Raw genomic sequence first — 27,737 nt, 5'->3', positions numbered from 1 at the left:
CTCAAGCTGTCACCGTGTTTCCACCACTTGCACCCCTGACTTGTAAACCCAGCAGGTAGTGACACGTGCCCAGAGCTATAAGGCTCGCTCTAAGGACACTTCTGCTGCATGGACGCTCACACAGTTACACTGCACTTGAGCTTTCTCCCCTCCGGCTGACTTTCTCCCTCTGGAGGCGGTAGCGAGCATGGTGACACAGAGCTTGGTCAAGCACCAGAGCTTGGTCAAGCACCCGTTTTCTCTGCTCCGTTTGGAGCTGGAGCATCTGAACCAGTGTCCCCAGCATCCCCCGCCCGCCCCCCATCGCGGTTTCTAAGGGCGCGGAAAGGCTCCTGAACAGTTTCTGAGTTTGCGTAGAGTTGAGATCCACCAAGAAAGTTTCCCCCTCCGTCCTTTGCTCGGTGCTGCTCTCTGGCTGCGGCCTGACCTTCCTTTTCCCACGGTCTCTTCTTCCCAGATAATGGCTCAGAAGAACTAACATGAAGAGAAATGCCCAGTTATAATTGCTACTGTTATGAATTTTGTGTCCTTCCTGAGCCGAGGTGGTAAGCACATCACGGCTCCGCCCAGTGTCTGAGGCCCTCTGGGAGCCTGTAGGATGTAACAATGGCCTGCATTTAAAGCCAAGAGCAGCAGTGTTGTTCTTTGTTTGGTTTTCTATAATAATTCACTAATTAGGGGAGACTGTTTTAACATTTAGAAGGAAAACCTTTCCCTGCTGATAATAGTCACAATCTGACTTTCAGCAGCCCATTGTACACAGGCCTAATTGTCCCCTCAAAAGAAATCAGATGCTGAGAAGCTGCTTTTCAAGCGAATTCAATAGTTCTCATTATAAAATAAATAGTGTGGTCAAATGCTATTAACAAAGTGCTATTTATCTATAAAAGCAAACCAGATCCAGACTGTACCGAGAGAATTGTGCCTTTCCTGCAGATCAGGCAGAACGGCAGGGCTCTTGTTGTAGAGTGGGCTGGGAGGCAAGAGGAGGGAAGACTTCATGCCAGGATGGCAAACACCACAAGAGCCAGAGAACACGCACTTCCGCTGGCCCCCTCTACAGCGGAAACCTTATCCCCAGCAGTCCGGGGCACACAGTGTGGCCACAAGCCAAGAAGATTGTTTGGAGAACATAAAAGTTGAATTCCGTAGAATTCCCAAGCACTACTGTTCTTCCCTGGTTTTCCCTCAACCCTTTAGAAATGTTCACGGGCCCTTTAACGGTGAGCGGCAGGCTGGACTTAGGCGGGGCTGTGGGTGGTCACTGAAGCCGTGCACCTTAAGAAAGGTTGTCAGCCCTTTTCAGAGAGCAGATGAGAGGTTGTTCTAGCTTCCTTCTGCCGCTGTCCTTAAACATCCTGACCACAAGGCACACAGGGAAGAAAGGGTTTATGTGCCTGGCAGTTTCCAGTTACAGTCCATTATTGGGGGCTGGGGGGCGGGGTCAAGGCAAAAACTTAAGCCACCAGGCCCATCATATTCACAGCAAAGAAAGATGAGTGTGCCCCAGCTGCCGGCATCATGGCTGCTCCTGTGCAGCGGACTTTCTGCACTCTTACACAGTTCAGGACCCAGCCCATCAAGTGACGTCACCAAATAACCAAAGCAACCCCGCCCCCAGGCTTGCCTGTAGGCCAACCTGTATCTCTGTAATACCCCAGACGGGCTGAAAGTTGACATTTAAAATTAACCACCCCAGGGATTAACTGTTATAACTATCATAAAATGTGTTGGTCACAGAAAAATATATTGCAGTAACCCCCTAAAACCTGGGAATAACACAGTGCACAGAGTTGTGTATACAGTGCATACAGTGGAGTTGTGCATACAGTAAAGTTGTGTATACAGTGGAGTTGTGTATACAGTGGAGTTGTGTATACAGTGGAGTTGTGCATACAGTAAAGTTGTGTATACAGTGGAGTTGTGTATACAGTGGAGTTGTGTATACAGTGGAGTTGTGTATACAGTGGAGTTGTGCATACAGTAAAGTTGTGTATACAGTGGAGTTGTGTATACAGTAAAGTTGTGTATACAGTGGAGTTGTGTATACAGTGGAGTTGTGTATACAGTGGAGTTGTGCATACAGTAAAGTTGTGTATACAGTGGAGTTGTGTATACAGTAAAGTTGTGTATACAGTGGAGTTGTGTATACAGTGGAGTTGTGTATACAGTAAAGTTGTGTATACAGTGGAGTTGTGCATACGGTGGAGTTGTGCATACAGTGGAGTTGTGTTCAACCAAAGGAAATAAAATTATGTCATTTGCAAGAAAATGGATGAAATCAGAGACTATCATACTAAGTGAAATAAGCCAGGAAGACAAACACCGTTTTAGATATTTAGCTATCCTATGTGTGAAACCCAATACACACACACACACACATACACACATACGTATACACACATAGATACAGACACAGACACACACACATATACACACATACGTACACACGTACACACACATAGATACAGACACATACACACATATACACATATGTACACACAGACACACACGTTAGACGAACACTCCTTAAATGGTCAACATATCTTCCTAAAACAGAGCTGGAACCTGAGCAAAGCTGACAGGCAGTGTGATGACTGTGACGCTAAGTGGCCCTGTGTTCAGAGACTCACTGACACCTGCAGAGTGAAGAGGAGGCGGAGCTGTCAGCCAGGGCCACACTGAATCCTGCTGCTGCTGTCCCCACACTGTGACACTCCTCCCCCTCCCCTTCCCTCTCTTTGTGAGTCTGTCTGTCTGTCTCTGTGTGTGCTCGTGTGTAAGTACACGTGCATGTGAGCGCTTACCCATGAGTGCATGTATGGAGACCAAGAGTGAGTTGGCATGTCTTGTATTATGTTCCACCTCATTTACTGAGCCTGGATCCGTCACTAACTCAGAATTTCACTGATTTTGCCATGTTAGCTTACCAGTGAGCTCTAGGACTTGTCTCTGCCGCTTCTCCAGTGCTGAGATCACACACGTGTGTCACCATGCCCAGCCTTCTGATGTAGGGTCTGAGATCACACACACGTGTGTCACCATGCCCAGCCTTCTGATGTAGGGTCTGAGATCACACACGTATGTCACCACGCCCAGCCTTCTGATGTAGGGTCTGAGATCACACACACGTGTCACCACGCCCAGCCTTCTGCTGTAGGGTCTGAGATCACACACGTGTGTCACCACGCCCAGCCTTCTGCTGTAGGGTCTGAGATCACACACGTGTGTCACCACGCCCAGCCTTCTGCTGTAGGGTCTGAGATCACACACGTGTGTCACCACGCCCGGCCTTCTGCTGTAGGTTCCGCCTCTCCAAACCTGGCCTCTCGGGATTGCTCTCACAGAATCCACTTCCCTCTTCCAGGGCCTCTCACCACATCTCTACAGTTATGGCACACAGTTCTCCCGTGTCCTAAATGAGAGTGGCCAGACACTCAACATGGACTCGGGGAGCGCTCTGCACCAGCACGACAGAATGACAAGTGGCTCTGAAGACTATCAGAGGCTTTCTCTTAAGTTAAAATCACCGGTGTTTCTTGACAACTCTCAGGCGGGGCTTTGACACATCCCAGAAGAGGTGAGCCGCTGTAATCTCTGAGCCTCTAATGATGCCCAAACTTTGCTTAAAAGGAACCGGATAAACAGCTCCTTCAAACAGCCAGGACCCCCCAGGGACTGACAGGATGGTGGGGCCAGTGAAGCCCATGACTGCTCCCTGGAATCTCACCGACCCAATTACAGCCTCGCTGGGAGCCGCCTGCTGACAGCCCCGAGGAGGCCAGGACTCGCATCTCACTTGCAGGAGCAGCAAGATGGATGGGAGCTAATTTACCATCTTCCCCCACTGCCGGGACAACAGGTGTGCTCTGTATGCCACGACATCTGTTTTATGCACTGTATACACAGCTCCACTGTATACACTGTGTACACAACTCTACTGTATGCACTATATTTACAACTCCACTGTATGCACTGTATACACAACTCTACTGTATGCACTGTATACATAGCTCCACTGTATGCACTGTATACACAGCTCTGCTCTATATACTGTATACACAACTCCACTGTGTGCACTGTATTTACAACTCCACTGTATGCACTGTATATACAACTCCACTGTATGCACTGTATACACAGCTCCACTGTATATACTGTATATACAGCTCCACTGCATGCACTGTATACACAGCTCCACTGTATATACTGTATACACAACTCTACTGTATGCACTGTATACACAAATTCACTGTTTGCATTGTATACACAACTCCACTGTATGCACTGTATACACAACTCTACTGTACACACTGTATATACAACTTTCTGTGATGCATCTGGCTGTTCCCAGGTCTTGGCTCTTGTGAGCAGCGCAGCACTGAAGGTGGATGTGCAGGCATCTCTGCGGTGTGCAGGCATCTCTGTGGTGTGCAGGCATCTCTGTAGTGTGCAGGCATCTCTGTGGTGTGCTCCATGAGATGCCTTTCTCTTCACTGGTGAGGCTGGGACAGCTATCCTGAGGTAATCTGTACCAGACCTTGGCCTGCCAAGACCCCCAGCTATGTGAACCCTGATCTTTGTCTTTGTCTCCCTTGTAGAACCACAAGCTTTCGTCAGCACTCCTAAGACAGGGCTTGAGGCCTCAGGCCTATGTTCCTTCTTAGCATGGCCACACAGAGTCATCCCTTTCCTGTTTCCACCACCACTTGTCTCGAGTGACACCCGTGGGTGAGTGGCTGACCCTGCCTCACGGAACTGACCTGCCAGCTCAGCAGCTGACAACACATGGCCAAGTCTTCTTGAGGCTTCATTCCAGGCTTTGTTTTCGCCTTCTCTCCTCAGCCTCTCACTGTTTTCTGCATGGCAGCAATAGACAGGAATTCTGAACATGGTCTCCATGAGTAGAAAGCAGATACGCTTGGGCTGGGAAGATGCTCAGCTGGTAAATGGGCTTGTCAGAGAAGCACGAATGAGGGGCTGAGTTCTTGCGGGTCTAACCCAGGCTCCCACTGCTGCCACCGTCCTAAGTCACAGAATGGGCTTAGCTCAAGCTGGACCCTGACTGGGTAAAAAGAAGGATTGCTATCAGATAAACAAAAGTCCAACTCCAACCTTCCTCAGAAACTTTTTCTATTTGTGAGGAAAGGCCAGCCCCTTATCTGCCCCTACGGCCAACTCCTGCGTCATCTGGTTTCCTACCAATTCAAACAAGCCCAGACGAGCAAAGTCGCCACACTGTGTCCCAGGCTAGCCCTCTGGCCCCTCCCACTACCTTAACCTCCAGACTGTCTGGCTTACATGCTCTCTCCCACCACAACCTGCTCCCGTAAAACTGGCAACTCTTCCCACCCTTTGCTGTTCTCTCTGCACCTGGCCCCAGAAAGCCCCTGCAATTTGATCTTTCCAGATACACCTTTCTTTCCACCCATGGAGAGGTCTACTTCAGTGGTTTCACTGTGCCCACACAAATTTACTTCTCTGAACCTACATTAAAATAAAAACTTTTTTAAAAAAAATCCCAGGAGAGCAGGGTGTGGTGGTGCACGTCTTTAATCCCAGCACTCAGGAGGCAGAGGCAGGTGGATCACTGTGAGTTCGAGGCCAGCCTGGTCTACAAAGTGAGTCCAGGACAGCCAAGGCTATACAGAGAAACCCTGTCTCAAAAAACAAAACAAAACAAACAAACAAACAAAAATCCCAGGAGCAGGCGTGCACACTTGTATTCACCATGCCGGAAAGGCACAGACAGGTGCCTGTCTCACTTGCAAGTCTGCCTTTCCATCACGGAGAGCTCCAAGCCAGTGAGACATGCTGTGTCCAAGCACAAAGTGAGGAGCGACACCTGAGTGTCTAGCTACTACAGGCATGGTCACTCACACCCACACATATGGACCCTACACACACACACACACACAGGCATAGAAAGTAGACAGGCTTCATCAAAACCCACAGGCCTCATCTTCCTCTAAGACTGTCCCTCCTGCTCTAACATGGAGGTTTGCAGCCCGGAGGGAGCCCCACAGCAGCGCATGCGCGTTCCGTTGCAGCCCGCTGGCGCAGCCTCCCATTCCTAGCAGCGGCCCAGCTGAGTGTGGGCTGTACCGGAATGAGGAATAGTAGGTATACACCACGTTCTTCCTTGAGGGTTTCTTACCGGCCACTGTCAGAACACAAGGACAAAACAAATGCCTGCCTCGTTACAAGATCCTTATCAGGGCCCCGAGAACCCAGAACACTGTCATCAGGCTTCTGGAGGCAACTGGACTTCACTTGTGCATGTCCAACAGAGTCCTGGAGGGCCTCGGTCAGGCTGGGAAGCCTCACACTGTGGCTGGCCTCCCAGCAAGTCCCAAGCGCAGCGGGCCAGTCACCTTTACCCCACTTCCATGTTAACTCAGCATGCACGGCTTGTCTTGTGTTTGAGCAGAAACCAAGTCTAGGAAGCCTTAGTAGGACGTGGTAATCCCATGAAGACAGCCACTGTCTTCCGCAGATCAGCTGTGTCGGCTTGAGAGTCAGCCATTGTAAGGCAGTGCTTGCCAGCCTTCCTAACGCTGCGACCCTTTAATACAGCTCATGTTGTGGTGACCCCCACCCCAACCACGATATTATTTTGTTGCTACTTCATAACTGCAACTCTGCTACCGTTATGAATCGTAATGTGAATACATCACATGCAGGAGATCTGACGTGCGACCCTGGGGAAACGGTTGCTTGATCCCGAAGGGTTTCCGACCTCCGTGTTGGGAACCACTGCCATAGTGGACTGTTGATGGGTTCCCTCGTAGAAGGGGTCAGGAGGGTCATGGGACCTCCACCTAGGTATGTAGCCACGCCTCCCATCCACCCGTACAGAACTGTTCTAGCAGCACGGAGAAGCCTCAGGTGCTCAGGGAAAGGCTAGGGTATGTAGTGTGGGGGAGCCTAGAGGAAGAGGGCCCCATCAGTGTGGTTATGGGGAGCTCATCATGCGTGCTCCACAGAGACTTTACACTGCTGCGCTCTTAACACTACCTGTGTTCTTGCTGGTAATCCCTCACCTGCACTCTGTAAATAAGCCTACTACACTTATCGGTTCCGGGGACTCTGAGCTAAGCCATGCAACTTGCAGGAAGGAGCCACGAAGCCCAAGTGAACACAGCTGGCCCACACGGGGAGTCCAGTCTCATACAGAACTTCTGGGCCAGAGCAGTTTTCACACCCAGACTCCATACTCACACCAGAAACAGCCTTGCAACATGGCGCTGTGTTCCAGTGTGCTCAGTACGGACCTTTCTGGTGCCTCCCTGACTGACACATGGCGACCTCCTCAGGAGTTCATTCATCAGGAAGAGGCAAGCATTCTGAGAGGTGTTGGACAGTAGAGTCGAGTAGCGCAGTATGAAGGGACCGAGGAAAACCATCCCGCCAATACAGTGGACTTGGGGCTGATGATCAATGAGGTTCGGCCCAGACCATTCTCCTAACACTTGTTGCTGGAGGACTGCGCCATCGTGGTCTTGTAGAAGGCCGAGTCGTGTCGTCAGGCCACGCACAACCACTTCTCAGGTGGTGAGATGCAAGCGTACATTCCTGGGGATAATGGCACAGATCATCTTTACACTAATGACCTGGCATGGAGCAGATGCTGGGGGGGCCATTAGTCCACAGCCGACTCTGGCTGGTCTCTGTGAATACCCTCTAAGTGGTTACCCTGGAGACCTTCCTAATTAACTGAAACCCTCCCCACAGCCAGTCTGTCACTGGCTGACAGAAGCAGCCTTTTCTGAATGTTTTGGCCCAAGGTCTTTCTCTATCCAGAGGACTTCTCTTTCTAGATGGTTCTCTGGTCGTATTGAACAGTATCTGTGTGCCTTTGAGTGCCGGGCAAACTAGGTCCTGTGAGCCTCATCTCTGCCCGGAGACTTTCGGTTCACCACAACCCCAGGATGACCAACACCAAGTGCCCTCTTCTGTCACAAGCATGGCTAGCTGTGTGTGACTTTCTTCTCTGATTAGAACCTTGCACACATTTTGTTGCACAAGCCAGAAGTCTAAGGGTTGCCATGAGCCCCCACTCTGCCTTACTCACCTCCAGTCACCTCTGGAACCTGCCTTCTTAAATTAATTATTTCTTCACTCCATCCACCTCTCCTGAGCCACGGTCATCTCGGCAGCCTTGGGAGGCAGCAAGCAGCGGCCTCTCAACCAATCTCTTCCATCTACACATGGTCTGTCAGTCTATCTTCATCACCTCAGCAAGAGGAGTGGCTTTGAAAAGGCAGTTTCGATCACTTCATCCCACTATAGCCAAAGTGACCCCGTGGATGATCCCACCCTGTGGCAGTCATACCCATGGCCATCCCCTCCCACACTTAACTGTGTGGGCAGCAGAGAAGGCCACCTCCAGGGCTGACGAACACACTGGGTACCACCCGGGGGGTGCTCAGAACTGAGAACACCCAAACAGAGGCCCTTTGCCCGTGTGATTTTAGACATGGATGTCAGCTGCAGTCGAGCCTGAAGTGGTGACGGTCCCCCTGTAGGCAGCTTCACTGTGGCTTCAGGAGGACCGGATGCCTGAAACGCCCTTTCCCTCACACCCAGGTTCTGACTTGCCAGCCATGGAGATGCTGTCTGTGCTTATGTTGGCTACCAGGCTTGAGGGGATATTTGTTACACAGCAATGGATGGCTGACTAGTCCATAGGTGTTTCGGCCTAACAGTGAAATGTCTCCAGAGTCTGAGGTGTCTCCAGGTCTGTTTGGGAAGGTTATAAAACCTTGAGGAGGTAGAATTTTGCTAGAGAGGGTGAGGAGATGAACCAGGAAGTCGGAGAGTCGAAGTGAGTGAGTGAGTGAGTGAGTGAGTGAGGAAGGGAGGGAGGAAGGAACAAAAAAGGGGAGGGAGGGAGACAGACTGAGAGGGGGCACCATTTGCAGGCTGTTTTAATAATTCATGAGTGAAGACAGAAGGAAGGGACGGCAACTGGCGTGAGTAGGCTGCCCTTGTCTTTTGACTCCTGCAGCCGGCCACCCCTCGTTTCTGACTGCAACTCCCTGCCTTCCCCAGCCTCACGCCAGGTCTCTTGGACTTTGAGTCTGCCGTTTCTGTCTGTCTGTCCCTACTTGGCCTTTCACTTTTGCCCCTCCCTCCCCCCCCCCTTTTTTTAAACTTATTTTTCCCTCATCTGTCATTGCATTTAAGCCCAACCCATTCTCGAAAAGCTTGAACTCCTCTTGGAGTCACTGGTCTCAGGACCTTGCCGCTGGTGTAGCCTGGATGAAGGGAGCACCAGGAGCCTGAGGGAAGGAAGGGAGGGTCCCATCCTGGGCCTTCTCTCTCCTCACTTTGGGCTCTCCCTGCCTGGATGGCTGGACAGCAACAGGCTTTGCAAACTACTTCAAGTGAGATGTGAGCTGGAGCAGGTTCAGGGCCAGGGGGCAGGGCCAGGGGCGGGGCCAGGGGCGGGGCCAGGTCAGGGCGGGGCCGTGGCCAGGGCGGGGCCGGGCCGGGGCCAGGGGCGGGGTGGGGGGGCAGGGCCGGGGGGCAGGGCCAGAGAGAGCTGCCCTTCTCAGAGCTGTGTCACATCTGTGCACTGAGATGTGGCCCTTTTCAGATGGCCTAGCAGCAGGGGTCTGAGAGATGATGCACCCACTGTCCAGATACAGCTGCCTCTAGCCACCTGGGCTTGGTAGAAGGCCATTTCCCGGTTAGGAGTATCTTAGTGGGTGCCTGACACCATGTAGGGAACATGTAAAACAAAGAGGAGAAAATGTGTAAAAGAACATACGTTGGTAGTGATAAGTGAAACAGTGCGCTTGTTATGATAAGAAAGGCATGGGGCTGGAGCGATGGCTCAGAGGTTAACAGCACTGACTGTTCTTCCAAAGGTCCTGAGTTCAATTCCCAGCAACCACAAGGTGGCTCACAACCAATCTATAATGAGATCTGCTGCCCCCTTCTGGTGGGCAGGCATACATGCAGGCAGAGCACTGTATACTTAATAAATAAATAAATTTTTTAAAAAAGACATAAGTTGTCCACCTGAACATAACAATAAACATAATATAAAATGAGTGACAAAACCCAGTCCCTCATTGACTACAAGGGGGTACAACTCCTCCCAACATAGACGGGTATATAAGCTGGGTACAAGACCAGTCCAGGCTGGAGGTGATGTTTACCAACTAAGACCTCCCCACCGTGCTGATCAAGTTGGACACACGTCCCCAAGTCTCCATAGGAGACCAGACCAGACCAGACTGGGGCCCAGACCTAGAGAAGGAAGCCTGCTGTGGACTGCTCAGTGCACCGGGACGGACAGCGAGCCTTGCCTGTGAAGCCATCGGCCAGGCTACAGCTGCACTCAGCGGACCAGGAGGGGTGTCGGGATGTCTGAGTGACGCAGGATGAGTGTGTGGCTGACAAAGCACCTGTAAAACCTCAGTACTCCTCTCCTTAAGGTTCTTCCTGCCCTGGACTCCCGACAGACCCTTTGAAAGGCAGTGGCTGTGATTTCCAGCTGACAGCAAAACCCCCACCAGCACGGGGCCAGGAAGACCTGCTTCTAGCCACGCAAGTCTGATGACCTGAGTTCAGGCTCCCAGAGCCCACTTCTACAAGCTGGATGAGGCAGCACAAGTGTCAGAAACCCACAGGTGGAGAGATGGGGGGTGGAAACAGGGGCACCCCAGAAGCTTAAGGGCCAGCTAGCCCGGTGTATCCAGCGTCAAAGAGACTGTTGCAAACAACATGGAAAGGCAAAACCCTGAGTCAAAATTTAGTCTGCGATTGGCGTGTGGCTCCACCCACAAGCAAGAACAAACACAAACACATGTACACGCACACATCAAACACACACAGCCACCAAAAAATACCCAAACTTCCCCACCAACATACATGTGTGTGCACACACACGTGTATCAGCTCGAATAAATCTTTCTCTTCACCTTTGCTCTGCATTTCTACCCTTGAGTGATTTTTAAGATAAAACATGAAGCTTCTGTTACCTTTCTCTTGTTGGGATTCCAGGTGGGGGTGGGGCAGCTGAGCGTTAAACTCCAAGTGGGGTTTCTTCATTGAAAACCAGAGACCGAACCAGGCATGGGCGTGGTGGGGCACGCCTTTAATCCCAGCGCTGTGAGTTCGAGGCCAGCCTGGTCTACAAAGCGAGTCCAAGACAGCCAGGGATACACAAAGAAACCCTGTCTGGAGAAACCTAAGAAAGAAAAAGAGAAAACCAGATACTGAGGCAACAGTCTGAGTGAACCATAGTGCTTTAAAGACAAGGCAGGGAAGAGGCCAGGCTGGGGGGGGGGGGGAGTGCAGGCTCAGAGAGGGCGCATTCCTGTTTCTGTGCCTACCTGGCACCTCAAGAAGATTTCTCCTGGCTCTTCAGATCCCTGGCAGGCTGAGGCTGTGGCTGGGTTGGTCAAGTGCCTAATGTGCACAAATCCCTGCCAGGGGTAGTGCTGCAGGTGGAGACCAAAGGGTTGGATGGGGGGGGGGCAGTTTAAGGGATTTAAGGTCGTCCTCAGCTGCACAGTGGTGTGCACAGACAGGAGTGTGCTGCACAGAAGCTGGTCTGTGGACTCGCCCTCAGTTTTCTTTCTAGGAAAGCACTTGGGTTGTATGTAGACTTGTCCATCTGAGGTTTTTTGTTTTGGTTTGGCTTGGTTTTGGTTTTGGTTTGTTTGTTTGTTTTTCTTTCTTTCTTTCTTTCTTTTTTTTTTTTTCTCTCGGGAGAGTCAGAGCCTGAGACTCCACACTCCCTGCCTGGAGGGGAAGGGAGCTGCCTCTCCTCAGCCCACCACACAGGCAGGAGGAAGATCCAGTGAGGAACTAATTGACACTCCCCAGCCCGCTCCTGTTTGGATACCTCTCCCTCTGATGTTTGAAAGCATCTCAAAAACCACTTCTGTGGATGATTCTCAAGGACCCTCGCAGGGAGAGACGAGTCCTTAACTATAATGGGAGTGGGCGCCGGTCCAGATTGTTAACCAGCCTGCCTCCCACGTGGACCACCGAATGCAGGCAGGGGCGCAGCTCTGATTTCTCACAGTTAAGATCTAGGAGCCAAGGAGGGTGAGGAAAGGGAACATTTTGTTGCATGCTGTCAGCTGCGGGGGGGGTGGGGGGCTTGTAGCACATGCTTGTAGCCCCAACACCTGGGACGCTGAGGCAGGAGGATTGGGAGCTTAAAGTCAGCCCGGGCTGTACAATGACACTGTCTCAAAACAAACGAACGTGTTTGTCCCCCTGGAACTTGGCCCGTGTTCTGAAGAGAGCCTGTGGTATTTGCCGGGCACGAGAACACGGAGCACTGAAACTGCTTTCTTTGAGAAGCTCGGTACTTCATTTTAGCTAACTCTAATTCAATAATGAATAATTTATTATTTAATTTCATCTTAAGTAGCCACACGTGGCGTCGCTGTATGCACTGCAGCACGAGCTACGCGTTTATAGAGGTGATTCGTTACGAAGAGGGAGGAAAAAGAGGAGCTTATAGTGCGAGCGCGATGCCAAGATTGGCATCTTTCCTTAGCAACCTTAATGAGATTTCTGGGGAAGCGATAGTCGCTCGCTCATGAAAGAGCGCATGCGCGGCCGCGGACGGCGGCGGCACCGAGGCCTCGCCTACCGGATTCCTGCACGACTCTTATTTTACAAGGGGCCGTATTTCATTTTAGTCAATTTGCAGCACAGAAAAGGGTAATCAGTCTGGCTTTTCGCTCTCTCCCCTCACCTTCCGTGCGTCTGTGTCTAGGCTGTCAGGTTAAGCCTTTGGGGACCTACCGGCTTCCACCAACCTGAAAGCTAGGACGCCCGCCCTCAGGCAGCATCTCGTCCTCGGTCTATAACCAGCCTACCTGATGTTTTCACTAACACATCTTAATTTTATTTTTTCCTTTTTCTTTTTTTTTCCGAGACAGGGTTTCTCTGTTGTAGCCTTGGCTGTCCTGGACTTGCTGTGTAGACCAGACAGCGATCCACCTGCCTCCGCCTTCTGAGTGCTGAGATTAAAGGTGTGGGCCCCCACCACCTGGCACTAATGTATTTTTAAAACTGCCTTGACTTACAACTTTGTTTTGCTCTGTAACTTCCTCACACTTTCCACATTGAGGTGACCAGAATCTCAAGTTTTCCTGGACTGTGTTCCACGTGGACGGCTAAGCAGGTTCCGGCCTTGACTGCCTTTGATGGTGGACTTTATTATCTGTAAACCAAACAAGCCTTTGCCTTACCCAAGTAACTTTTGGTTACACTGTTAACCACAGCAGCAGAAAGCAAGCCAGGACAGTCACCCATATTTGGCTCAGTTTTTACCTGTCTCTTACTCTTCCTGAAGAGAGAGCTACGTTTTGGGGTCCATAGCTGTGTAGTGAGATAAAATGAAGGAACAAACAAACAAACAATCTGAACAGAAAGGATGGGCTCATACAGACTCACATTCGAACTTGTCACATTACACTTGTGCTTCCTGCAGAGAAGCGGGAGACAGTCTGGCCTGGTGAGCAAACACTGCGGGGGTGGGATGGGGGGAGCTGCCCCCTCGACTTGGCCTGTGATGCAGAAATCTCCATCCGTTATCTGAGCCCCTGAACGTACTGATAAACTGTGATGTGAGGAAAACCGGATGCTAGGAAGGACACACTGCAATGTTTGTGTTTCTTTAGCTGCGGTACAAAAACCTCCTCAGGGGCTCCAGACATGCTCTGGGGGGCTGAGGCTTCTGGCGGTTCAGAGTGCCTGGAGTCACTCCTCTTCCATCAGGGGGAGTCCTTCCCGTAGCTTTTGGAAAGCTGTCAGTTTTGCAAAGCACAGTCTACAAAGTGTAGAGAGGCTAGGATCTTACAGTGACAGGCAGTGAGGAAGAGCTGAGTCATCGGCGGTGGACAGCGTGGGCGCTGCTCCCATTCCGTTTAGACACCTGCTTCTCACTGCTGGCTTTATTTATGGGCTCATACGCAGGCAAAGAATAGCTATTAGGGCTGTAAATTGCAACCGATACGGAGATTGATAGCCTTAAAAATAGTCCTTGAGGGAATTTGGGGTCTTGTTTAACCATCTCCGAAACGTCGCTCCTCCAGAATTCATGGGTGTTATAAAATTTATAACCCTGTGCTCACACTGCCCATGTGGTTCCCAGAGGCAGGACTGCAGGGTTGTCCCAGAATTCCACATCCTAAGGAGCTTCTCTGTGACAGTCTGGGTGTCACCATAGCACAGAAGCCAGACTCAGAGCTGGGTCCTGGGGTTCAAACCATTGCAAACAGGAAGTACTTCAGGAAATACGGGCTGAGAGGGGAGAGGATTCTGGTCATTGGCTTCATGCGGGCAGGAGGAGGGCAGGGAAGGACCCACGCGCCTCCTGAGGCAGGGGTGGGCCTCTCCTACATGCAGGGAGGTTCCACGGGCTGCCAGGAGCTTCATGTTAGATTTCAAGGAACTTTGCAATTTGGTTTTCATACACAATTGCTATCAATCCAGCTGAGTGCACACCCGTGACTCCAACACTCAGGGGTTCAAGGCCAGCTTTGGCTACCTAGCAAGTCAAAAGCCAGCCTGGGCCACATGAAAGCCTGTCCTGAAAACAAAGTCAGCAACTTCAATCGTGAAGTGACATCACAGGGAAACATTTTGAAAATAAAGTTAACTCTTGCTGCATATCCTGGTTGTGGGGCCGGGACCGAGGTGATGAACGCAGGGCACCGAGGGCAGGCCTTTGAAAAGTCCTAGCCAGCCGCTCATCCCAGGTACTCTCTATGCACAGTCCACCACGGCGTGAGGACACCATGTGCTCCCTCTGCTGTGCTCCCCACTGGCACTGGCTGAGACCCTGAGCTCAGACAGCAGGTTCCTCTCTTCAGTTGTTCCTGTCACAGGGACACAAAAGTAGGTAACACGGGGTCAGGCAGCTTTGCAAACCTGAGTATTCTCTTGCAGTGGTTTGCAGAGCGTGACTTTCAAAATGCCCTGTGTGTCCTGCATGCCTGTTTCCCTGTGTGTGTGTCCTGCATGCCCGTTTCCCTGTGTGTGTGTCCTGCGTGCCTATTTCCCTGTGTGTGTGTCCTGCGTGCCTGTTTCCCTGTGTGTGTGTCCTGCGTGCCTGTTTCCCTGTGTGTGTGTCCTGCGTGTCTGTTTCCCTGTGTGTGTGTCCTGCGTGCCTGTTTCCCTGTGTGTGTGTCCTGCGTGCCTGTTTCCCTGTGTGTGTGTCCTGCGTGCCTGTTTCCTTGTGTGTGTGTCCTGCGTGCCTGTTTCCTTGTGTGTGTGTCCTGCATGCCTGTTTCCCTGTGTTTGTGTGTCCTGTATGCTCGTTTCCCTGTGTGTGTGTGGCCTTCATACCTGTTTCCCTGTGTGTGTGTGTCCTGCATGCCTGTTTCCCTGTGTGTGTGTGTGTCCTGCGTGCCTGTTTCCCTGTGTGTGTGTCCTGCGTGCCTGTTTCCCTGTGTGTGTGTCCTGCATGCCTGTTTCCCTGTGTGTGTGTCCTGCATGCCTGTTTCCCTGTGTGTGTGGCCTTCATGCCCACTGGGTAGAGGAGTCAGGGGTCAAGGAAGCCTGAATACTTTTCCTGGAACTCTTTGTGGCAGATAGAACACTAGGTCCGGTGACGTCCCTCTCACCTGTACACTGGAGTCAGGCTCTTACCCAAAAGAGTTGTTTGAGAGTCCTCCATAGTGGAAGTTAACAGGTGAATAAGCACTTTCTTCCTTTATCTTCCTGTCCTTCTATGGTATCCCAAAGGCAGAATTCAGACAGGCGTAAGTCACTGAGCATTAGCAGACTTCCCTGAGAGCAGGAGCTAGCAGGGACAGGAAATGAAGCCGTGCTTAGCATGACAGGCCCTGCCTTCCAGAGTTGAGGCCGTCTAATGAGGCGGTTGCTGGAGTCCGTTAGCGCAGCCGCCTATGGTGGGCGTCATGGAACCGAAGCATGAAGCTATGGCACTTGCTGCAGCAGATTTCCAACTGGTCTTAAGGATGAAACAGCCTTGACACCCACACAGCTCTATCCCCCGTGGACATGCGTGGATAGGCTTAAATATGAAATATAACTATTCTGTTTTCTGTTCTCTGATGACCTAGGACCAGCTGACCTACAGAACTCTCAGCCAACCCTAATCCAAATTAGACTCAAGTCATACTGGCTCTTCCCTTTCTGTCTGGTCTGATGACCTGGACTGCCCACTTTCCCTGCAGGCTTAATAACAAACACAGAATAGCCAAATGGCTGCAGTTGCATCAGTTCCAGTGAAGACGGCTTGCCCATTTGACCCAATGTCTTTTCATGTTTGATATACTATCTTAATTAAAAAGCACGCCATGATCAGAATTGCAGCATTAGAAGAGAGAGAGAGAGAGAGAGAGAGAGAGAGAGAGAGAGAGAGAGAGAAATAAAAAGGAAAGAAAGGGAGGTTGGGGCACAACTTTTTGTTGCATTTAAGTTTAGAGAGTCAAGCTTATTTTCAGCACACTGAGCCACAGGCAGAGGGTCTTATAGTACTAACACTGACCTTGGCATCTGCCGTCAGGACTTCTGACATTGCTGAGGGGAGCCTGAAGGTCAAGTCTTCTTTACAAGCAGATAAGATCTCTCTTCTTCCTGTCCAGCGTCCTGTCGTTGCACAGAGAAGAAGCTCATGCTACAGCTTTGCCCATGGGCCGTACAGTGAGAAATCATGCCTCGCTCAGTGGTGTAGCTGTCAGTCCCTGGAAAATGAAACCATCCCACCTCAAAGCCCGCTCTCTCGTTTGTAGAAACATCTTGCTCAGCTGTGTTTAGAGCTGCTGGCTCCACAGGCTCTGTTGCACTGTCTCTGAGGACAGTCTCCCCGACGTCTGTCTCCTTGGACCTCTCCTCAGGCACTTCAGGACTCGCCCTCATCACCCCCTTCACCACACACAACACTGTCAGGAGTCAACTGCTGTATCTGCCACCTACTCACTCAATGTCTGCTTCTCCTGACTTAAACACAAGCTCACGGAGGGCAGGACGATCCCTCGATCCCACTTTGGATCCCAGGACCTCACACAGGAGCTACACTTAACATGTTCATGATAGACTTTTATCTGACAAACAAGAACATCTGTGAGCTTCAGTGTAAACACGGAGTCAAACCAGACTTACCTGGGCTGTGCCGCAGGGAGGGAACTACGTCGTAAAGCGTCCCCAGAACTGCCTGTCTGGAAACCGTAGGCCAGTGCTCCGTGAACCAGAGCCCATCTGAATATGCAGCTTAGACAACAGCAGAGTCCCCTCTGGGGTCCACTGAGGTGGGAATGGTCCTTTTTCTCTTACTCTTTTATTGTGTATATGCACACATGGATGGATGGTGTCATGCACGTGTATGTTGATATATGATGTGTGCATGTGGGTGGTCATGTGTGTGGGTGATGATGAGTGTGTGTGTATGTGTGTGTGTGTGTGTGTGTGTGTGTGTGTGTGTGCGCCCCAGAGTGTGGGGTTAGAGGACAGCTTTGGGTGTCAGGCCTTGCTTTCTGCTGTGTTGGGGCAGGATGGTCACCATTACATGCACCACCCCAGAGAAGCCAGAGAGTTACCTCAGCATTCCAACCTGCCATGGGAGCGCAGGACTTGCAAGTGCGGGCTGCTGAGTCTGGCTGTGCGTGAGCTCTGAGCATGGACTGAGATTGTCACACTCACGCAGTAAACACTACGTGGCTGTTGACAGAAACGGTCTGACACTCAGACCTTAAAACAAGGCTGTAGCTGGGTGTGGTGACACACGCGAAAGAACCGGATGGCAGAGGAGCCCATGGGGCAAGACCTAGTGAACATTAGTGACCAGAACACCCTGGACTGGGGTTTCAAAGGGACTCTCAGCACGAGATTTAGGCTGACACCTTGTAACACAGACAGCCATCTTCCTGAGTCCTGAGGACCACTGATTGTGCTGATTAAAATCTATAGATCAGTGATTTTCTGTCCTGACCGGTGTTTATGATAGCCTGACTGCTACAGAAAGGACGCTGTTGCTGCAAGAGGTTACAATAGTTTGTTTCACAGAGTTGGCTCATGGAGGCCTCAGTGAGGAGAAGGAAGCTTTGGACATCTTACCCTCTTGTCTATATCCTTGCCTTCCTGGGGCTGTCCCTTAACTCTTAAATCCAACCTTCGCTCTCTTGACCCGCAGGAAATGCCCCTCTGCATTGAACCACAACCTGTGGAAACCACTCTCCTCGTGCCTGAGCCTGGCGACCTCCATACCAACGTCCCTGGCCTGCTCCCTTCACTGGGTGGCACAGGACTCTGTGGTACAGGTGAGCTAGTGCTCAGCTGTGCCTGCAGCTGCCTGCCTTCCCATTAGGGCTCATCAGGGTGGGAGCGGCCACATCTTTGGAATTCCTTTCCATTTTGAGTCAGAGGAACCTGCACCTGTTGGCTCCTTGGGCATGGAGCCAGAGTTACTGAGGAGCTTTGATCAGGCTTTTGTGATGCCTCCTGCTGGAGAAGGCATCTGAGGGCAGCCGGCTTGCTGCGGACCACCCACCCACCCACCCTATGTGTGTTTGTTATGGGACTTTCCTGGGGGGACATATGACGTCAGTTCATGCCAGGTAGAGAGGACATCAACAAGCCAAAGAGAAGTGTTCATTCAAGGAGTGAACTGAATGCTGAGTTCGTGGAGATTGTTTACAGGAGCAAGGGCTACGTAGAGGCAGCCACACCGCCATAGAGTCCCAGCCCAGTCAACTGTTTATCTAATGCGTAATAGTGATTGACATCTTCGGGAGAGGAGGGACCTGTGTCTCCTAAGCCTAGTGAATTCTTCCTGGTCCTCCATGCAGGAAAGTTAACAGGGCAGATCTCATGAGGGTCTTTGTAGGTGAGTTCAGCTCCTCTACTTCAAGATGGCAAGAGTCCTGCCCCGCCTACAGAAAACATATACATTACATCATACAGTGTTATTGTATTGCATATATACATGCACATATACACATGTATTACACAATATGTATTATATGTATAAAATATACATATATTACACACACATGTATATTAGAGTAATATGCACCCTACCATATAGTCCCCAACCTTTAAGCCTTAGAAGCCTGGTCCCCAGGGCTGCAGTGCTGAGAGGTGAAGACTAAAACACAGTCTCTTTTATTCTGGTGTAAACCAAGTGACAGGTCGTCTCAGGACTAGCTTGGTTAGGACCCCCACTTCCTCTGGTTGGCTTGCTGTGTATCACCACGTGACATCTTTTGCTGCGTCATGATAGATCTTGCCTGAGCAGAGTAGACGTCAACCTCATCCTCTCAGACTTGCTAGTCTCCAGAACCAAGTGCCAAAACACATCTCTTCCCCCATACAAGTTAATAAATTGCCCTTTTCAGTTACTCAGCCATAGCCACAGACATACTCATCCTTGTAAACAAATGTCTGTCGTACATCTATGTTCCAGTCCGAATACTGAATGTTCCGGAAAGGTAGCAGATGAACAGATACCTAAGGGGATCATACACGTCTGTCGGTGTGAAAGGCTGTTACCATGGCAGCTCAGCACCCTTGGGCAGCTTCCTAATGAAGAGTTATTGCTTTTTAGCTAAAACACGTCGCAGGAAGTGGATTACTCATCACCTTGTGGAGAGATACGACAGTTTTTTTTTCTTTCGATTGCTTTTGGGTGTAAACACAGTGATCTATGTGTGACAACTCATGCCCACGTCTGACTCACTCACCCCAACTCTTTCGTCACTGAGCTAGCAAACAAAGGGATGAGAGGTCTCCATTGCCCCAGGGACCCCTCAGACAGAAGCTGTGGGTAGCAACTCAGATGCATCTTGAAGGAGGGTTCAAGCAAGAACGTCCCTACGAAGCTCACAGACCCAGCTGCCTGGTCGCCGCACTGTGCCTGACAGGAACATACCCTGGGCTCCTCTGAGCTCCACAATAGAGCCGGCCACTCTCCTCCTGGGCCTCCGGTACTTGGGGCCGGGGGAGGGCAGTAAGGAGACTGTTTCAGGCTTTCTGTCTTGGGGCCAGGAGATGTGTCTCATAGCTGAGAAGTCTACACCCCTGGCTTCACTGCTGCTTCTAAATTGCTGAGATGTCTTTGCCCTCCTGCATCCTGGTCCTCAGGCCAGTCCCCACACGTGGACGAGCATCGCCTGGTCCTCAGGCCAGTCCCCACATGTGGACGAGCATCGCCTGGTCCTCAGGCCCAGTCCCCACACGTGGACGAGCATCGCCTGGTCCTCAGGCCCAGTCCCCACACGTGGACGAGCATCGCGCAGCAGCCTCCACAGAGGAAACCCGCAGAGACGCGCCACATGCCCACGGGCTCCTGTGGGAACAAAAACTTGAACTCCACAAATCCACACAGGCCATCTTTGATTTGTGGGGGAGAATTTCAGACCACATATTTGTCAGGCATAAAATATGTAAAGTAATAAACAATAGGGACCATTATAATAAATAATTAAGAGCGCTTTCTTCCTCTGTCCTTTAACCACAAGACACGTGGATGATACAGTGGGTACATGGGCACCTCAGCTGTTTCTCAGCCACCCTGTCCTAGCGCTGTTCTTCCTGTTGTTGTGGTAAGAACAGTTTGACCGAGGGGCGGGGAGAGATGGCTCAGCAGCTAAGACGACAAGGGTTCAGCTCCCAGGACCACACGGTGGCTCACAGATCCGGGGCTTCTGACCCCCTCTTCTGGCCTCCACAGGCACCAGGCGCGCACAGAGCACAGACATACCAGCTGGCCAGCCTCACTCACATAAAACAGCTAAAGTGGATACTGAAAGGACCCCGAAGTCAGCACAAGATACCCAAGACCAAGGTCTCAGCATAAAGATTCATTTGTCCCAGAGAGACAAAGGACAGGGATAAGAGACAAAGATGGGGGACAGAGGAAGGGAACAAGGGAGGGGGAGGAGGAGGGAACAATGGAGGGGGAGGGAACAAGGGAGGGGGAAGGGAGCAAGGGGAAGGGGTGGGAACAAGGAAGGGGGAGGAGGAGGGAACAAGGAAGGGGAAGGGGGAGGGAACAAGGGAGGGGGAGGGAACAAGGGAGGGGGAGGGGGAGGAGGAGGGAGCAAGGGAAGGAGGGAGGGGGGAAGGAAGAAGGGAGGGGGGAGAGGGGTGGGGGAGCGATGACCTTAGATTGAGAGGAGACAGACGTGGCCTACAAACAAATGACAGTTTATAAAAGTAGAAGGGGAAACCCCGTGTTAGGATGAGGTGTTTAATTTCAGTTGGCATGTTAATTAGGTGAGCCAAATGGGGCCTTTGATGGCTGGACCTCAATACTTTGATAACTGGACCTTGGTGGTCATCCTCAGGAAGTGGCCAAATAAGGGAATAGACCTTGGGGGCCAGCTTTAGGGATGTGATTTAACAGTTTTTAGTAAGAAAGAGCCTGCCTGCCATGCTCCCGCCTGCTAGAACTGCTTCAGATATAATCTCGTGTGTGTGTGTGTGTGTGTGTGTGTGTGTGTGTGTGTGTGTGTGTGTATGAGTATGTGTGTATGTGTGTGCATGTTTGTGTGCATGTATGTATGTGGGTATATGAGTGTATGTGTGTGTGCGTGCATGTGTGTGGGTATGTGTGTGTGTATGTTTGTGTGTGACTGCATATGTGAATGTGCATGCATGTGCATGTATTTGTGTGTGTGTGTGTGTTTATTTATTTGGCTTATACTTTCTTTTTTTATTTATTAAATTTTATTATTGGCGTATACTTTCAGGTCACAATCTGTCCCTGAGAGAAATCAGGGAAGAACTCAATCAGGATCCCGAAGCAGAAGCCTTTGGGGAGCCTGGTGGCTGGCTCTCTCTCCGTCTCTGGCTTGCTCACTCAGGCAGTCAGCCAGCTTGCTCATACCACCCAGAATCCCCTGCCTAGGGATGCTTCACAGTGGGCTGGCCCCGCCCACATCAGCTCTCAATCAAGACGACCCTCCATGCCAGACTCGCAGACCCATTCCATACAGCATTCAGCAATGCACTCATGTCCCAGCACTCAAAGGGTCGACTCTCGATCCTGGCCTCTGTAGGTACCTGAGCACACACAGACATACCTATATGCACATCCACACACAATTAATTTTTTTTTTTTTTAAGATTCCCTTTTCCTGGGCACGGAAAAGGAAAAACTTAACTATTGTACAGAAGGAAAGAGCACAGGAACTGAGGCTGCTGGCCGGCCAAAAGTGGAAGCAGCACAGTTAACAGGCAGTCACATCCTCTGGCGGCCTTGGGGAAAGGGTTGCCGGATGAGATCATTTAGAAAAAGCCTTACAAGGGGCAGTGGCGCTGCCACTTGCTCTCTGTCTACTCTCTAGCTGTAAACTTCGCCTGATAAGAGCTTTCAGGGAAGGGGCCCTCGATTCAGTCCTTGGCTCACACTCAACTAACAAATCGTGTGGAAGATAAGGAAATCAGTTGATTCCTTAAAGTTAAAAGAAGAGAAGATTAAAAATGCCATTTGGTGGATAGCTTTCCCACAATCAGGCACCCCAAATAAACCATAATATTTATCAAGTGTCCACAGGGAGACAACTAAGCAGACGTTTAGAGAGTGAAGAAAAAGCTAAAGACGCCTGAAACATAAAGAATTCAAGCCTAGGAAGAAGGAGGGGAAAAAAAAAAATGGCTCTGCGGATGACCAGGGATTTCAGTGTGGAAAAGAAACATTTTGAGAACTCACAGACTCACAATGGAAATCACAGGTGTGCCAAGTCCAGGGCAGGTGTGGAAAAGAGTACATCAGAGGAAGAAATCCTCCCTGACTATAAAGCGGACAGGGCAATGGTCCCCGCCCCACGCCCCCCCACCCCCTCCCCCCCACGCCCCATGCCCCCCCACCCCCTCCCCCCCACGCCCCACGCCCCCCCACCCCCTCCCCCCCACGCCCCACGCCCCCCCACCCCCTCCCCCCCACGCCCCACGCCCCCCCACCCCCTCCCCCCCACGCCCCACGCCCCCCACCCCCTCCCCCCCACGCCCCACGCCCCCCCACCCCCTCCCCCAGTCTGCTGTCTCATCTTCCCCAAACAGCACTGCACGCGTTTGCAAATCACTAAGAGCTATGTTTGGCTCTGAGACCAGGCAGCCCAGCCCCTCCCAGGTAGAAATGGTCCCTGAGGTCAGATCCGACTGTATAAAGTAGAAAAAGAATTGCAAGAGCAATGTTTAAATTGGATTTGTTATTTGCTCGAGCAAATACCTTGTGCGTTTTTCTTTTTTTTAAGCTTCATTTCCGTTTTGTTTATCTCCAGAAGAAAAGATAATGAGCCGCACAGGTCTGCATCTGAGCCCGGGTAGGGGATGCTCCAATCAGAATCCTATCTGCCTGCCTGGCCCCTGGGTGACTTCGGCTCCCTCTGCAAACTTCCCTCTGGACGGCACTCAGCTTCTGGGAAGGCCAAGGTCTGGGGAAGAGAGTGTGTGCCTCCCAGCTACACTCTGGGCCTGGGGAAAGTCTTCCTCTAAAATATTAACGCAGACACAGTCCTGTTGGTCATATTCGGGTACAGCTCTCTGTAGTGGGGACGCAGGGGACACTCAAGGGAGAGTAACCGGGTGCATTTGAATATGACAAGTGAGTGTGTCCCATCCGTACTGAAAAGTGTCGCTGTAACAGGGACTCCAGGTTTGTGAGCAGAGCCGCCCAGGAGAACCTGTGCTGTAGGTCAAAGCCAGTGGCATTTCCAGCGACCGAGGAGTGGGCCTTCCCCACGCACCACGTCAGACTCTTGGAGCCTCCCCACAGGCCAGCACACATTTTGCTCAGAGCCTGGAGAGGCTGAGGGGTCATCAGACCCAGAGCTGCAGCAGGTCGTGCTGCCTTGGCAGCCTGTGCGGGAGTTCTTCAATGCATTGGTGGGGGATGTGCTTTGGTCTGCACTGTGTCCCCTTGGTACTGTTCCATCCTGTCTGGGTGTCACAAGCCATAATTGTTCTCTGATTCCTTTTGGCTTTTCCAGGAGAACCGGAGGGAAACTCTGCCACAGTTGACTGGGAATGCCGTGGCTTCTGGGAGGGAGAAGTCTGAAGGATCTGAGCTAAGTCCAGGTGAAGTCTGTTCCTGGGTTTGTTTTCTCACTGTGTAGCCTTGGCTAGCCTAGTCTTGAACTTGCTTTAGACCAGGCTGGCCTCATAAAAATTTGCCTTCCTTTGCCTCCCAAGTGCTGGGACTAAGGTCATACACCTGGATGCCTTTTTTTTTTTTTTTTAATTAAAAAATACCAAATTTGCTCAGAGCTCTTTCTTATTTCTTCTCTTTTTTGCCCTGCTCCTCCATCCTTCCTGCTGTTAGTGTGCAGGCGATTCAGGGGCCTGCCTTCAGGGACCTGCGGGGGTCCTAGTAACTGCTCACGTCATCACTCGCTTCTCATCCTTGAGGTGGATTTCAGTCCGACACTTGCTCGCGTACACTGTGGATGCGGAGGGCACCATCACTTTACCTTCAGCCTGGGCCCTCATGGGAACAGGGTTCTGAGCTCCCACAAGGCCAGGGAGAAGGCAATCCAGTCACACAGCAGCTGCTACTGCAGTCAGGCCATGTCCCTAAGTGGTCAGCTGAGTTCTTGCCCTAGCCCTGCTAGCCTAGCGAGGAGTAGACGAACAACCATGTCCAGCTCATCTGTTTATGTGGATCTCGTGTGCTGGAGGAGTGAACGTCATGCTGCTTACAGCTGAGGGATTGTCTTCTGCCTCCGTCAGTTTTGGAGATACTTTTCCCTTTCTGGTCCCCAAGGCCAAAGGCTTGTTTGTGCCTGGCTATGTCTTATAAGTACTTTTTATATTTAAAAATGCTCAGTGTGAGTGGGGGGGAGGGGGTGGACAGTGAGCACTCACCTCACCATCAGAGGCCCAGTGTGTCTTGGACCTTCTTTTCAAGACTGGCGCGTACTCTGGGACAATGGCAGATTGGCTTGAGCCCTCGTGGCATTAGGATGGGGATGGGTCCTTGGACAGCAACTAAAGAGGAACAAGAAAAGTCAGGGCCACCGGCAGAGCCACAGTAAGATGAGGGTCACCAGAGCTACATGCGCTGAGGTCGAGCCTTCCCTTGCCCTGGGTGAGGTTTGCCAGTGTTTGCCCAGAACCACCTCTCGGCATCACTTCATGCCATAACACGTGTGTGTGGAACACGAGACTCATGGAACACAGGGCTGTTTCCTACGTGTTTGGTAACATGGCTATTCTATTCTTTCCCTGCCCGCCTTCACCATAGATCAAATGCAAGCAGCAAGGGTTGGGGGGGGGGAGGGCTTGGGTGGGAGGAAGCAGTGGGACTGTTTTCTGTTCCCAGCTATAGTGCGGGAACCTCTACAGAACGCAGGCCTGATCCTTGCTGCAGTGATGGAACCTCTACAGAACGCAGGCCTGATCCTGGGCCTAACAACCTTCTCTCAGGGTTGCTGAGTCACACGGATCTTTCTCTTAACCAGAGTGCAAGTGTTTGGAGCTCATCATTCATAGCAAAGTTAATCCCCGAGGAGAGGAGCCTGGCTGAGCGCCCAGAGCCTGTTGACCGGGGAGCTCCGGAATGCTGGCTAGGAGGGGCCAGCCTTGAGGGCCGAGCTGCTCGCCCAGCGTGGTCTTCGCGCATTTCTAGATCTGGTTCTGGAGTCTCCAGAAGAAGAACCTGAGAGGATGGATGCTGGGGGAGCAGGACCCCAAAAGGTGAGTCCACCTGGGACCTCAGAGGCTTCTCAGAGGCTGTCACTCAACACCAAGCAGGCATGAGTTAAGCTGCACTTAAGCCAGAGGTCAGTGTCCTCACAAAGAAAGAGCACTAGGAGGCAGGAGGCAGGGGCAGAGGGAGGGAAGCCAGTGACCATGGAGACAGGCCCAGGGCTGCTGGCCATCACTGGGGCTGAGGAGCGATGGGGAGGGAAGGGACCCTGCCAGCAGCTGCCTCGTGAAGAATCTCTTTCTGACCTGCACAATCGCTTTGACTCCTTCCTGCTCTTCAGGCTTGCACAAGCTTCATCCTTGAACGAGAGGCCAAGAGCCCAGAAATGGACAGACGAGGCATCCTTTGAAGAAGGAAAAACAGAAACTATCAATATTCCAGACCGAAGCTCCACTTGTGCATAATACATAACAGAAACACACAAACCTTAAGTCTCCAGGGTTTTTTTTTTAAAATAAGATTTATTGATTATTATGTATACAGTGCTATGCCTGCATGTACTCCTGCAAGCCAGAAGAGGGCACCATATCACATTACAGATGGTTGTGAACTACCATGTGGTTGCTGGGAATTGAACTCATGAAGTCTGGAAAAGCAGTCAGTGCCCTTAACCGCTGACTCATCTCTCCAGCCCAAGTCTCCAGAGTTTTTAATTTTTCTTTTTTAGGTTTTGGGGCTAGAGCCCAGGGTCTCCACACCCTCGGCAGGCACTCCACTACTGAGCTACCTCAGCCTCCTCTCACTTCTCACCCCAGGTTGCCTTGAGCTCACTCTGTGGTGGGTCTGGAGCGGCACCTGACCTAACTCTAATGCCCCCAAACTCCCACAACTCCCCAGCAGCCCACTTCCTCCGGTTCATGAAGGTTTCACAGCCTTTCAAAATGTTTGCCGCCGGGGCGTGGTGGCGCACACCTTTAATCCCAGCACTCAGGAAGCAGAGGCAGGCGGATCGCTGTGAGTTCGAGGCCAGCCTGGTCTACAAAGTGAGTCCAGGACAGCCAAGGCTACACAGAGAAACCCTGTCTCCAAAAACCAAAAAAACAAAACAAAACAAAAATACTGTTTGCCATCTGGGGACCAAGTGTTAAAAGATGCAAGCCTGTGGGGGACACTTTACACTCAAAGCGTAGTGTCTGCCTGTCTGTCTGTCTGTATACTGCTGTGGCGTCCTGCAGGATCTGCAGTGGAGGGCAAGGCGCCTGCCGCAGGAGGCTCATGCTCATGTGGGAGCTGTAAAATGGCCAGCACGTGTGTGGCTGCTGTCACCTTTGGAGTGGACAGAGGTCAGAGTGGAGACAGTGTGGGGGGAGGGTGGTGTTTAGGGAGCAGGGTGGCAGAGCACCTGTTCTCAGGGCTGACTCTACACCACCCCAAGGCCCAGCCTCATACCTCACAGTGCCTTCAAGTCTGGGAACAGCTGAGGTTGGGCATGGCGGAACCTGAGGCATCTGCCCTGTGCCCAGAGCCTACAGATGGAAATGAGTTGGGATGGCACTGAGGCTTCTGGGAGAGTCTGGGTCTACTTCTGCATCTTTAAGAAAACGGTCTTCAGCTGGGCGTGGTGGTGCACGCCTTTAATCCCAGCACTTGGGAGGCAGAGGCAGGTGGATCACTGTGAGTTCGAGGCCAGCCTGGTCTACAAAGCAAGTCCAGGACAGCCAAGGCTACACAGAGAGACCCTGTCTCGAAAGAAAAAAGAAAACGGTCTTTGCTGCAGCGCAGCACCTGGCAGGAAGGCTTGAGCTCCGTCAGATGACCTAGCCTGCTAGAGCTCAGTGCGGCAACTGCCATGACACTCCGTGGTTAGAAGGGAGTAATGTGGGGAAGTATGGGATGAGACTAAAACATCTGCATGACAGGGCAGTTTCCACTCTGTCAGGTGGGTGGTGAACCTGGCAGAAGATGCCGTCCAGGATTGTTGGCCAGCATGATAGCAAAGCCCCTGGGACAAAGCCTGTGTCCTCCTGGGTTTGACAAAGCTGAGTCAGAAAACATCCGCAAGCCCAAACATCTCGGGCTTTCTTGGCTGTGGGGCACACAGTGGCTCGTTGTCTGGGCTTCTCCTGGCTGTCTGCTCACA

At 51.5% G+C, this 27,737-nt stretch overlaps 3 long non-coding RNA genes across 4 annotated transcripts; 1 reads left to right on the top strand and 2 right to left on the bottom strand.

The window, feature by feature from the left end:
• Positions 1-862: 862 nt before the first annotated feature.
• LOC311583250 lies at positions 863-11,193 on the bottom strand. Its single transcript, XR_014774439.1, has 2 exons — positions 10,995-11,193; positions 863-5,065 (listed from the first exon to the last, which is right to left on the bottom strand). It is a non-coding gene; the product is annotated as an uncharacterized lncRNA (long non-coding RNA).
• Positions 11,194-13,544: 2,351 nt separating this feature from the next.
• Positions 13,545-26,000, bottom strand: LOC311583246. 2 transcript variants are annotated; one of them, XR_014774432.1, is made up of 5 exons: positions 25,903-26,000; positions 24,814-24,936; positions 18,505-18,878; positions 16,499-16,694; positions 13,545-14,861 (listed from the first exon to the last, which is right to left on the bottom strand). It is a non-coding gene; the product is annotated as an uncharacterized lncRNA (long non-coding RNA). The 2 variants fall into 2 exon arrangements; XR_014774433.1 differs by lacking the exon at positions 18,505-18,878.
• LOC311583247 lies at positions 23,242-26,061 on the top strand. Its single transcript, XR_014774434.1, has 4 exons — positions 23,242-23,382; positions 23,940-24,044; positions 25,410-25,644; positions 25,938-26,061. It is a non-coding gene; the product is annotated as an uncharacterized lncRNA (long non-coding RNA).
• Positions 26,062-27,737: the final 1,676 nt, after the last annotated feature.

This window comes from Acomys minous, assembly GCF_964271855.1.
Source record: "Acomys minous genome assembly, chromosome: 14".
In the NCBI taxonomy this organism is placed as follows: Eukaryota; Metazoa; Chordata; class Mammalia; order Rodentia; family Muridae; genus Acomys; species Acomys minous.
The sequence above is the reverse complement of the archived record's forward strand: the minus strand, read 5'-3'. Positions and strand labels throughout refer to the sequence as shown.